Here is a 12,627-nt window from a genome sequence, read left to right on the forward strand (position 1 = left end):
TAAACTTACATAGGTATGAGTTTTACTAGTTAAGCCTGTATTCTTCCTTGATTGTGCCTGCTAAAGAATGACATTAGAGGAATGTGAGGTGTTACAGAATTGCAGCTGTCAGATAAAATATCCCTTTAACCTGATTTATTTTGTGTAAGCTGAAAAGAGGACTTTTGTATTTGTATTGCAGGGTGGCCTGGTTTGGATTACTTAATCCTCCCTGAGTGGATTACTACAAATTAAATGCCTTGTGAAATCTTAGGTAAGGTGTAGGTGCACCCTTGCTCCCTTCTTCCTCCTCCCCCTGACAATATTATATGACTCTAAATCTCAATTCTGCAAAGCCTGAAAACATTTATGCCTTTGGGACAGTTTCCAGCAAAAGGCAGAAAGTGTCCTTCTGAAGGACTGAAACAACGCAACGGTAAATATTTCCAAAAGGAAACCTCGATTCTTTACATTTAAATGATCTTTTATTTAGAAACCAACCTTATTTGAAGGGGTCAGAAATGGTTATAAAAGATAACAAATTGAGCAATTGCGGGGGTGGATTTTTCCCGTATTTTGGCTAGACAACCGAAGGAAAGAAATCCACTATACGTGTGCCCTTAATCTACACAGATTTTGTCCTTGTTATATAACAATTTTGATCATGAGGTGATTCCTAGGTAGAACAGTTACATAATGGCAATTTCAGGCATAGTTATTATCAATAAAGGCACTCTTTTCCCTCACAGGAATAAGGGTATTAATTTCTTTACAAAGGCAGCTTTCTCTCCTATACGGGAATACTGGAAGCGGCGCAAGGTATTCACATAGATGAAGACTTCAACCTCAGTAACACTTTCCACCTGCATCAATGTACAGGTCATGTAAAGACACACCTTGAGACAAACCAATGAATGCTCAGGTTATAGCAGAGATTGAGAGATTTTCTGTATGCTTCCAACTATCTATTAAAAAAGCCGTACGGAGAAGGAGCACAGGGACTTGTGTTTAAAGTTTAATAAGGCTCCTTCAGTTTTCAAATTGTCTTCTCAAAGGATCAACAGCTTGTAAGTGCATTCTGGGCTACTCTTTTCAGATAGAAAATAGAAGGGCAAATTCTGAATTCGATTATACATGTAAAAGCACAAAAATAGCGGTCTAAAATTAATATGCATTCCTCTGTGCCACTCAAAATTTTAAAATATTTGACCTGTAAATGACTTAAAATGTCCTCAAAAAACATTCTGAGACTGGAAACTTCATTTAGTTCCAGGCCAACACTGATTTCTCTATGTATATTCAAAAATGGCATAATATAAACTGCAATGTACACAGGCTTCATACGCCAGAAACCTACAGGTATAAGGCAATGTTTCCTAGTGAACCATGGCATTTGTCACTCTTATGCTGGTTTTTGAATTCACAGAAGTTAATACAGTTTCAAGTAAAAACATGGATATAAGCAGCAGGAATACAGCATGTTTACTGAAGTTACCTTGTGACTTTACCTTGAGGCATCTTTCATAAACTACATATCCATGTTGCATCCCTAGGACACAAGTAGGCACAACCTTTGGGTTCATGCACTCCCCTTATCATACTGTGGAAAACCTGCTGCATTTAACAGTCCCACAGGGGAAAAGACAGCGGAAAAGAAGAAATGCAAAGTAGTGAAAGGACACCATTTATAGTAGTTAAAATCTCATCGAGATGCGCTCATTTCTAAGGATAAGAATAAGCACTCTCAAGGAAAATGGAAAGACTAAGGGAGGAGCAGTTGAGAAGATGAAAAGAGTAAGTCTGAGAAGAAAAAACCAGCAAGTTCCTCCAGGGAATTCTAAACCTGCTTCTTCTCCTATAATTAAATGAAGCTGGTATAACAGTGCTGATACTAAAAATGAATAAAGGTTCCCATTAAAATGAATGTTAAAGCTCCTTTTCCTTGAATCAAGAACTAACCTCCTGCTGGGGCTGGGATCATGGAAGTGAGTTGGTACAATGAAAATATCATCGTGAAATGTAGGTATGCACTATAAAATTGTGACCTCAATGGGATATATATTTTTTTTTTCCTGAGAGTCATCTCTCTTCTTTTTGACCCTGTAGAAAAGCAGATTCCTTTTGGTTTTCTTTAGCCGTGAGAGAAATATCTACTGGGGCAGCAAGAATCCACTTGCAGACCTGAACCAGGACTACCCTGTGTAATTATCCGTCCTCCACCACTATACCATGCACGGACTGGATGAAGCGGCAGGTCAGCGGCTCTCTCTTGTGCAGGGAAATTAGCCAGACCGTGGAGGTGTGCCTGGGGGTGTCTTTTAGACCACTGAAGAGACCACTGCCAGGGGCAGGGACCATAGTATAGGGATGTCCAGCTGACACCCAAGCAGACTGGCAATACCCTTGGCTTCTGGCTAACAGTCTTGGCTAGGGAGTGACCCAAGGGGGAGTGACACAATAAGTGAGATTTAGCATCCTCCCTCTGCTACTCCCCGGTTATAGATGAGGGTACCATCCTCTGCGTTTCTTCCTCTCTAACTGTCCCACTAAACTGCTTCTGAAAGGTCATGGTAACAGCCCTTGCCCTCTTATCCTTTCTTTTCCTTCTCTTCTCCACCTGTCCCCTTCACTTTTCCCTCTCATGTCCCTGTGTTCACAGTCTGCTCATCTCAAGTATCTAATGTTTGTGCCTAGAAACAACTGTCGAAGTTTTAGAACAAAATAAGCAAACTGTGCATTTGTCCATATAGACACATATGAATCAAGGGTATTTTGTATTTATTCGTATAAAATGTCATAATTCAATATAAATGTACATAAATAGTTGAAAAGAGAAAGGCAAGAAAACAGGCATACTGAAAGCAAGAGACTAGGAAAGGAGAGCAGAACGAAAACAAAGGAAGCACTATCCTGCAAACATTCTTCTGTGATTCTTAAGTTTTCTGTCCTCTTTCTCAATGAGGTAATAGGCAACCAGAGAAATCAGACTGGAAACCATGTCATTTCCTCACCTATTATTTTTCACCTGTCAGAAATGCATGAGTAATTTACTTAGTTGGCTGGGAGTCTTAAAACTCTTAGCTGAGACAACGGGAATCTCAGTTGCCTTGTAGACTGGATATTATATACTCCTGACCATGGGTATGAAACATAAAGTTGGAGGGAGATTACTGTCAGTAACTGCATTTCACTCTTCAGTGACAAAAAGCATGAGCTTTGGGACTTTTCTGAGACGTGTAGAAGTTCTTGCACAGATTGATGAGAGGAGGCCACTCTGTGTGTAAGAGAATCAGTTTTCTAATTGTAGAAATTGCATTACTTTGCAATGAAAAGAGAGTCTGTCACTCAGATTTCTCCTTAAAGGGATAGTCTTTGGTTAAAACAAGAGTAAATGATGTCATCTTCAATAAGCAAAGTACTGGACAAATATATATTTATACATATACCATGTGACTGTATGTATGTTATTCTTGGCTAAGCTTGCTTATGATTTGAATCAAAATATTATGATAGATTTTTCTATGAGATGACAACCCAGATAATTCTGCATTATACTGTAAGCTGGGAAACATGATTTATTTATCCAAATTCACAATATATTCTTAATAACATCATGGTTATAGAGCATAATTCCCCAAAAAAATTCCTAAGTGTGTACAACACTATTAAAACCATAATTTACCAGGGATAAGCCAAAATCTGCGCTGCAGGGTGTTGTCCGAGCCCTTCCCAAACATGTCCATAGATGACCAGAGTAGTGAGTCCACTGCTGGGACAGGAGACACATTCACATAAATATGCAGCCCACGTTCTTTGGTCTTGCTGGAACTGCTGTCAATCATGCCTGCTGCACAGCCAGTAGAGATGCTTTTCCATGGCTTTCTAGACAAGGAATTGCACAAGCACCTTTCTCCATACAGCACAAAAACTAGGAACTCTGGCTGCAGTTTCACTGTGCCACAACTATACTGACTTTGGCTGTAGGAACAATGCAGAAACACAACCACTTGTTCGCAAACAGCAGAAACTCAGTGTAATAACAGGCTAAATAGCTCATCCAGCTGGAAGCATGTGGAAAAAAAGCAGGTTTTCTTTGGGGTTGGGTTGGTGTGGGTTCATTTTAAAGGGTCGTAACGGGCGATGGCGTGCAGGCGTCGCCAGGGAGGCCCCGTCCCATCCATTCGAGCTTTCAGAAAAGCACATTGTTCTAAAGGTCTATTTGCTGATTCCCACTGAAGTGAATAGCCCTTCATTCCAGCGGGAATTTGTGCCGTCACTTCAAATGTTATGCCTATAAGTTAATTTCACACTGCTTCAGGATTTGGTTTTCAAATGACCAAAAGAGTTAAGAATGGAGAAGCAAATGCTTGCCAGATATCCCAGTCTAAATTAAGGGTAAGGGCTTTTTTTTCTCTGCGGTGCAGGGGGGGGGCGGGAGAGAGGGAAGGAAGGGGAGGTAGGTGAACAATGGCCAGAAAGAGAGGGAAATATGGACCGGAAATAAAGTACAGTCTTTTGTGTTTCTATAGCTCAAAGATGCTTTTGAACAGGACTGCTGCCAACTGTGGAAAACCATCTTTTTATGGAAAAAATATGCCAGTAACAACAGATTTACAAGAACTGAGACAGTGTGTCCTATACGCATCTATTCAATATCATGCAAGATTAATTGTTTGGAGCATCAGGCCTCAGGAGTGTTCTAAGCATTGGGGAGCCAAATTTAGCCTTGGTATCATGAAGTCAAATTTCCTTTTGTATCACAAAATCCCCAGGATGCCTGATTACAACAGCGCTGAATCTGGCACTGGAAGATGTTACCTACAGACTGGGCACAGTTCTGCTTAAATATGACAAAGTGCATTTGCTTCCCTAGCCTGCATGAATTGATGGACTTATTTTGGTACTGGACCTTCAAAACATTTTATTTTAAACAGACTTAATGCCTTTGGCTGTTTTGGAATGAGAATAAATGAAAATATTACAGCAGATGACAATTTGATTATAGTTGTCACAAATAGGACTTGAAGGGTTGCACTCCCAATTACACTATGGCCCCTTTATATTTCCTGCCCATCCTAAGAGGGCCTTAAACTTGGTGTAAACGTAATTAGGAGATGTAATTTGCTTTGTCTGTTAACTATAAAAGGGGGTTTATCTACATAGGACTCATCTATTCAGGGAAATGGAATAATTACATCCAATTAAAATATCCTCCTGGAATGTTTTATCGGCAAAGACATGCCAGTATAAATGATTCTGCTATGATTATGCTTATCAATTTTCCTGTGTAAAAAGGCTCTTAGCCTAAATAAAAATTGGTCTCTAATGATTAATTATTATATTTATACGGGTTTATTGTCATAGTGGAATATATACCAATTTCATTCTGGTTTCCACTGAATCAGAGCAGTAAAGAGTCTAACAACAGGGTAAAAGACCAGGCTTCAAAAGTATGAGTAGAGTGAAAGAAAACCGCTTTCATTTTCCTTTAAGCATTCATACAAATCTGTTTACACGCTTTTGGACAACATCCTGGGTACCACCCAAGCAATCCCGAGTCCCAGTCCCAGAGCAAATCGGCACAAGAACAGTTTTGTACTAGCTGACGATCCGACTAGCAAAATGATATTGATTTCACAAAACTTTGAGAGTCCTCTCAATTATGCTGGTCTGCATGGCCAAATGTTGATGAACATTGAATGCCCATCACAGCCAGCATTTTGCCTCTAGTAACTCTCTGCCTGGGTTGTGGGGCTTTTTTACCACAGTAGCAAATTAATGAGGTCAGTTAATTGGCAAACATTCAGTGCAACTGAAGACTGGATGAACATACTATTGTGAGCATCTGATAAACTTACCATGTGTAGCTTTGACACAAACTGCTGTTCATGCCCACCATTGAAGGAAATTATCAATTATTACACTGTACTGCAGAAAATGTGGGGCTTGTATGGGATCTGTTCCCAGTAGATGTCTCAGCAGCAGGTACAGGATATACAGCTATTCAGTGTGCATCTGAAATGAAAAAGCATACCTAGCTTGTAAAGAAGCAAACTCTCAATTACTTCAAGCTTCCTTATTTTGCTGTCAAAAACCAGATTGGGGGGATACATCCATTCACATTGTGCCCACACCACTGGTGTTCAGATCAGTGCTGATACGCAGCATTTCCTACAAAAGTCACATTAAATTTTGTGACCTGGTTCCAGCTTGCTCTAATTCCAAGGCATCCCTCGGCTGGACTTCTCGGACCTTGGACAAACGCACAAATCCCCTTCGCCTGGAGAACAGCCACCTTGCCCTGCCACCTCATTTGCAGTAGAGCTCTGCCCGCGGCTGGGGTATCACCGCTCCCTCCGGAGCTGCTCTGCCCTCATGGATGACAGCCTTACCCAGAGCAAAGCTATGTGCTGTGCCACAGCCAAGAATCCCCGAAGGCGCTAGCGTGATAGGAGCCCTCCCCGCTGCCCCCCGGGCCCCCGCAGGCCCCGTTGCCAAGGCTGCGCAGGGCCATATTCGGTATTCCTCGGTGCTTTCTTTCTCCCAGATGGTTTCAGACCCCCGAGCTCTGCCGGAGCCTGCCTTGGGGTGCGGTCATCTCTTGCTGCCACTGGGGTGCGGAGGGAAGGTGCCCACCTTTTCGCAGCCGTGCGGCTGCTTTTCCCCTTCGGCTGCTGCGACGCCGACAGGATCCTGGCGGAGAGATGCTGGGCAAGGGGTGCCCCCACACAGCACCGCATCGCTCTCACAGGGGGTTGCCAGCGAGTAGAGTAAGCGAAGAGGGCACACGGACAGGAAAGTTTCCTGTCGGCAGTACCGCGGGGGTGAAGCTAAGCGCCCAATGCCAAGGCCCGGCGGGCCGTCCACCACAGGACCCGCCGCCTCAAGGCCAAAGCGGGAGGAAATGGCCTGTCCCGCCACAGAGTAAGCCGCGCCAGCCAGCCCTTCTGCGCCTCCGGGGGAGCCTGAGAGCAGCCCCAACCGCCCCCTCCCCGCCTGGCAGAGCAGGTTACGGCCAATCCCCCCCCACACCCGGGGGGTCCCGGCCAGAGGCAGACACTGCTGAACAGTCCCCAGGCCGCGAACTAACAGCGGCCCGGCCCAGTGGGATCTTTTCTCGGCCACACAGCTCCCGCCGCCTCAGCGGGCCCCTCAGCCGGCAACTGCAGGACAGCGGCAGGAAAGACGCGTGGCGAAGGCTCCCTTTCCCACAGGGGAGAAACGCAATGGGAAAGGCCGGGAAGAGAGCCGTGTAAGTCGGGAGACACAGCGAAGAGAGCGCGATAGCGGTGACCGGGCCGTGAATCAGAACGGACGGCAGAGAAGCTCAGCACCCCCGACCACGCTCTGGGCAGTAGCAGGCGGGGCAGGAGAAAAGGGTGGACCGGAACGTACCAACAGCCCACCGGGGGAGAACCCTGTAACACCCACTCCCACCAGCCACCAGCGCCCCACGCGTTGCCAGGGGGACACCCCCTCCTCCGCCCCGGTGCGCGGGCGCGTCTGCGGGTCCGCAGAGCGAGTCGGGAGGAGAGGGGGACGAGGCGACTTGCTTCGGGGCGTGTGGAAATGGGCGGCTGGAGTGGGGCTCGAGGTAGAAGAGCACGGAACACGCCTTCCTCCCCCCCTGCCCGCGGCGGGGTGGTGTGGCCCGCTCTGAGGAGGGCGGGGAGCGGAGCGCAGCGCCTCCCTGCTCAGTGACACACACGCCCGGTGTGGGGAGGCGGCGGCTGGTCGGGAAGCGGGCGGGCGTCGTAGCGGCGGCGGCTGAGAGCCTGAGCCCCGAGCATGGCAGGGGCTGAAGCCGCTGCAGAGACTGCCGATGGTTTCCCCGTTTCGCCAGCTTCTCTTGTCCGCCGCGAACTTTCTGCAGCGGTCGGTGGCGGTGCCTTCCCGCGGTGGTGGTGGTGGTGGCAGCGGCGGCGGCGGCAGCAACAGCGGCGGCGGCGGCGGCTCCGCTCGGCGGTGCCTCCCGGGCCGGGGCTGGGGCTGCTGGGGCTGGTTTTCTCTCGCTTCTGCTGCAGTAAGTGAAACTTTTTCTCCTTGTCGACTGGGGTAGGGCGAGGGGGCGGGTGGCGGAGGAGGAGGAGAGAAACCCGAGCCCAGGCATCGCCGAAGGACTCGGCCGAGTTGAGGGAAACTTTGTGTGTGTGCCCGGCATGGTGCCGGACGCCGTGCGGACGGGGCAGGCGGGTGGGACGTGGCTGGGATCGCGGAAGCTTTCTCCGGAACGAGCGGGGACGGTGCGGGAAGCGCGGAGCCGGAGCCTGCACCGCGCCGGGGAGACCCCAGGGCTCTTTCTGCCTGAGAACCCCATCCGCTGGTGCCGCGGCCGGGGCGCGGACACGCCTCGCTACCGCCGGCGGCCTGGCCGGTGGGAGCGGGTCCGGGGCGGGAGGGCCGTTGTGTTCGCTCGGCGCGTCGGGGACCGTTACTCGCGCTAGCGGCCGGGGGCGGGAGCCGCCCTGCCGTGCGCCTCCGCGAAGTTGATGCCTCCGTCGGCCCCGGGGCCCGGGGGAAGTTTATCGGCTGGTGGCGGGCGGCAGGTCCTGCGCCGTGATTGCCGTCCTGAACGGCGGGGTTTGGCGTGTTTGCAAGGAATACACGGCTGTTCCCCGCCCCTAGCCTGTAGCAAGGGCAGCAGGGTGGGTCGTGTTGTTCTCCGGGAGTACTTCGCGGGAAGAATAGCACGCTCGTTGTTTCTGGTGCTGTTGGCTTGCATCGTTGTTCTCTCTAAGCAAGTACTGGTTACTGTAAGCTTAGGGGTTGAGGTCGTTTATCTCCCGTGGTAGGAGCGGGTTTGTGTACTCTGCATCACGCTCATCCCGAGCAGCTACTGCCGGGGGCACGGCGGCGCGGGGCCCCCCTGTGGTTTGGAGTGACTGCTCCTAGGAAAATGCCATCGCCGCCGCCGCCACCACCCCCAGTGCTTTTTCCTGTTTAAAACAAGCGCTTGGGAACTAAATCAGAGCAGGATTTATTTTCCTCTTTTTTTCGCTTTTCTTTATTTCTGTTCTTAACTGCACGCGATATAGTGTGCACAGTGTCATTTTTGCAGCAGTGGAATGTAAGAAGAAAAGTGTACTTGGGCAAAAGCACGTCGAAAACCATCATTCTGCTGTTGTATTCCCAATGTAGTAATGAATAGTTGGCAAGGGTGTTTTATTATAGGATACACTGTGTCCTTTCCCTCTTGAAGGAAGGAGGAACAAGTTAGAGGAGGTAGTCTCTGGAGGTTCATGTGATAAAAATACCAAGGAACTTGCAAGGCATGCCACCATAAAGCAGTTGTAGAGTATCTGAGAAATGCTTTTTCTGGGAGGGAGTTAAGGCACTGCTGCTGAAAGATTGTACTCTTGCATGTAATAGTCTCCCCCCTCCGGTAGTGATGTAACTTTCAGAATAGATGATTATTATTAATTTCTCAATATTAAGGAGGTGCTACGCTTCAAAGCCTTAAGGCTTGAAGGCTTAGTTTTCGCAGGGTTGACAAACTTCTTGCACTGGCAGTTTTCCCCCCTCGCTTTTTGCAGAGTGATTTCCACCCGTTTGCAATTAAAAAGGTGAAGTTGCAGTCTTCACCATAACCTTGCCAAGCTATTTTTACAAGTAAATGTGAAGATAATAGTAACAATGAAGTTAAGAACATCAGTGTGCTGTGTCAGGGGGAGGCTTACTATTTTAGTCTTAATGAGTGTAATTCCGATGTCAGTCTTCCCAGATTCCTTTTGGCACACGTGGACTTGACTGATAAGGCTTCTGAGCATCTGCCAGGAGTGGGAATGTTGTGTTGAAATAATGTCCTTTTTCAAGTACAACATTTTGCAGTATACTGTATAGATAAAAGGGGAAGCTTAAACTACTGGTGACTCCTGGACTGTGGGGTAGGGATTAGGGTAAGATGCTTTTTCATCAGTATCTTAATTTTTAGATCCCTTTTATTTTTTCCCTCACGCTTCCCCACAATTGTTTTCCTTCTTTGTAAACTGTCACAAGCAAGTCTGAAAGAAAAATTATGTAATGTTGAAAGTGATCTTAAATACGTTTTGAGCATGATCAGATGTTAATGAAACCAAAACTGCAGACTACTTTTGGTCATTATTCTTCCTACCAGTTGCTGAGTTCTGATAATGCTAGGAATAGCAGGCACCATAAATAAATAAACTAAAAGAAAAAATCACAGCAAAACAAACACCCCCCTTCCAGCCAAATCGCAAACAAACAGAAAACTAGCAAAGTAACTTCCCTATAAAAACAAATCAGTTTCTATGCAATCATTTTGACTGACTGCTGGAAATATTTTGTTTGATCTATAATTCTTCAGAGAAGCATTACAAAAAAAACCCCAAACACTCAAAAAACTGCAGAGGGAATGAAGAGGGAAAATTTATTTGGGATCTGAAATAACAGGAACTTTTGGGGTTTTTTTAATAAAAACAGACCTGCTGTAATTACTTCTCTTCTTGGAAAAGTGAGACTGTCAGGGTAGGCTTACATGTACAAGTAATTTTACTGCTCAGTTGAACAGTGCGTGGTGCGATGAAGCATGTACTAAGCTTGATATCATCATATTCGTGTTGCTTTGAACTAGGGGAGATGTGTGCCATCTATAAGGAACATCATAACCTTTATTAAATAGCTTAGTATGCGTTGTGGTTAATACTTTCAGTTATGCTGTACGTGAGGACATGTGTGCTGCGAAGTAACTAATTCCGTGTAATTTCTGTGCCTCATTAGCTTGCACACAGTGGAAAGGGTCGGTTTTGCCAAGGTTTATGGAATGTTAAGCTTGAGTTAAAAACTAAGCAGAATTGTTACGTGAGGTGAATAGAAAAATGTACAAGATGCATTTTTTGTGGACTCTGTTGAGGAAAGTTTTTTCCAGTTCAAATTGTTGATTACATAAAGCTGAGGAGGGCTAGAAGAGAAGTGTTTGTAGGGCACGTGTCTTGAAATTCCCATTGCTTTTTGTTTATCTGTTTATTTGTTTATTTCTTAAAGCAGCCTGGGATATAGAGCTCCAGACTGTAGTGGAGCTGGAAGAGTGGGATTATGAAGATGTGGGTAATACAAATATATAGAGTTGCTGTATGCAAAAATGGAGTTGCAAATTGTAAGTAACTATTAGCCTGAAAATCATGAAGTTTCTAGTCAAATAGTCTGTTCTGGTCAAGTCATAACAAAAATATGAGGTCAGGCAAACCAGGTTACTACGTCAGAAATGTTCAAGTGTGTTAGAGTGCTTAAAAAGACAACAATGTGTTTTTTTTCTCCTCATTTTATGTTAAAGGTGATGATAATAGTTCAGAAATTGATGTCTGAATGTGCAGGTCTTTGGAAAATGGTATGGAGATAGGCTCACCTAATACAATAGGTGAGTTTCCAAAATACCAGTTTCCAAATAGTAAGAAAAAGTAGGAAAATTGTACACGTTAGTTGAGAAGTTGGAAAGAATGAAATGGTGAACTATGGCTTAGGTAGGGCAGTATATGAAACCCCTGCATGAAGAAACAAAATAGCCAAGTAACTTCCAAGACAAGGAGAGTTAAACCTGGATTGTTAATTAGCAAAGCAAAAAAGAGAAGTCAAAAGTTCGTCAAGCTCATGCTTCAGGATAACTCAATATAATATGGAGTGTGCTGTTCTGGAACAGCGCACCCAATAGTTCTTGGCTCGGTTTTGTTGGAAGTTGGAGTTGCTCTGAAAGCAGTTGGTATTGAAGTGTAGACAGGAAGAAAGCTGGTTGCAGGAATCCAGTTTTAGGTTGAATGGAAAGCAAGGGTGCCAACAAGCACTTGGACTTCTGGTATGCAAGACCTTCTGTGTGTATATATGTCAAAGTGTAATGTTGTTTGGGTTAATATCGGAATGCTTGGAGTATTGGAAAAGAATCATGGTGATTTAGACACTTAGGATACATGAAAGTTGACCAGTTTGTATTGATTTGAGCAATGTGTTTCTCTCTTGCCTCCTTAAATAACTTAGTCATGGAATATGAAGACTGATAGTGAAAAAAAGAGGCTCTAGCATGATTTTTTTTGTGCTAAGATTACAGTTAAGTATTCCATTTAGAGATATGGTCAAATCTAGGTTGTATTTCTCAGTAAAGATTTAGAAATATGGTTAAATCCATCCCCTTATTGTAGTGTCTCCTAGGATGGTTTTGGGTAACAAAGGACTGTTCTGTAGCAGGAGAAGCAAAAATGTATTGCCTTTACTGAGCATCTCTACCAGCTGATTGCCTTTCAGGTGCTGGTGGTAGTGGTTTTAAGGTAAGCAAAATCACAGGTGTAAATGTATCTGCTATGAAAAAGGGAGGAGGAGTGTGTTGCTTCAGTAAAGCTGTGTGTGGGGTTAATGAGTAGCAGTTTTGTGGAGCTCAAAGAAGAAATGAGTTAGAAACTCTAGGACTCTAAGTGTAAATCTCAATCTTTAGACACAAAATCAGTAGTGAATGGAAGTAGGGTAAGAGAAATACAAAACCTGGTATACGAACTGATAGAAGGTAATCTTGCTAAGTGCCAATAGAATAACATGAGAATAACAGCCAAAAGAATAAAAATCTTTCCAAGTCTTGAAACTTTGATTACTTATCCTTTTACTTCTGTTTTCCCAGGTGTGGGGAACTGAGTATGTCAAGTTTAATGT

The sequence above is a fragment of the Psittacula echo genome (genome assembly GCF_963264785.1).
Source record: "Psittacula echo genome assembly, chromosome: 3".
NCBI lineage: Eukaryota > Metazoa > Chordata > Aves > Psittaciformes > Psittacidae > Psittacula > Psittacula echo.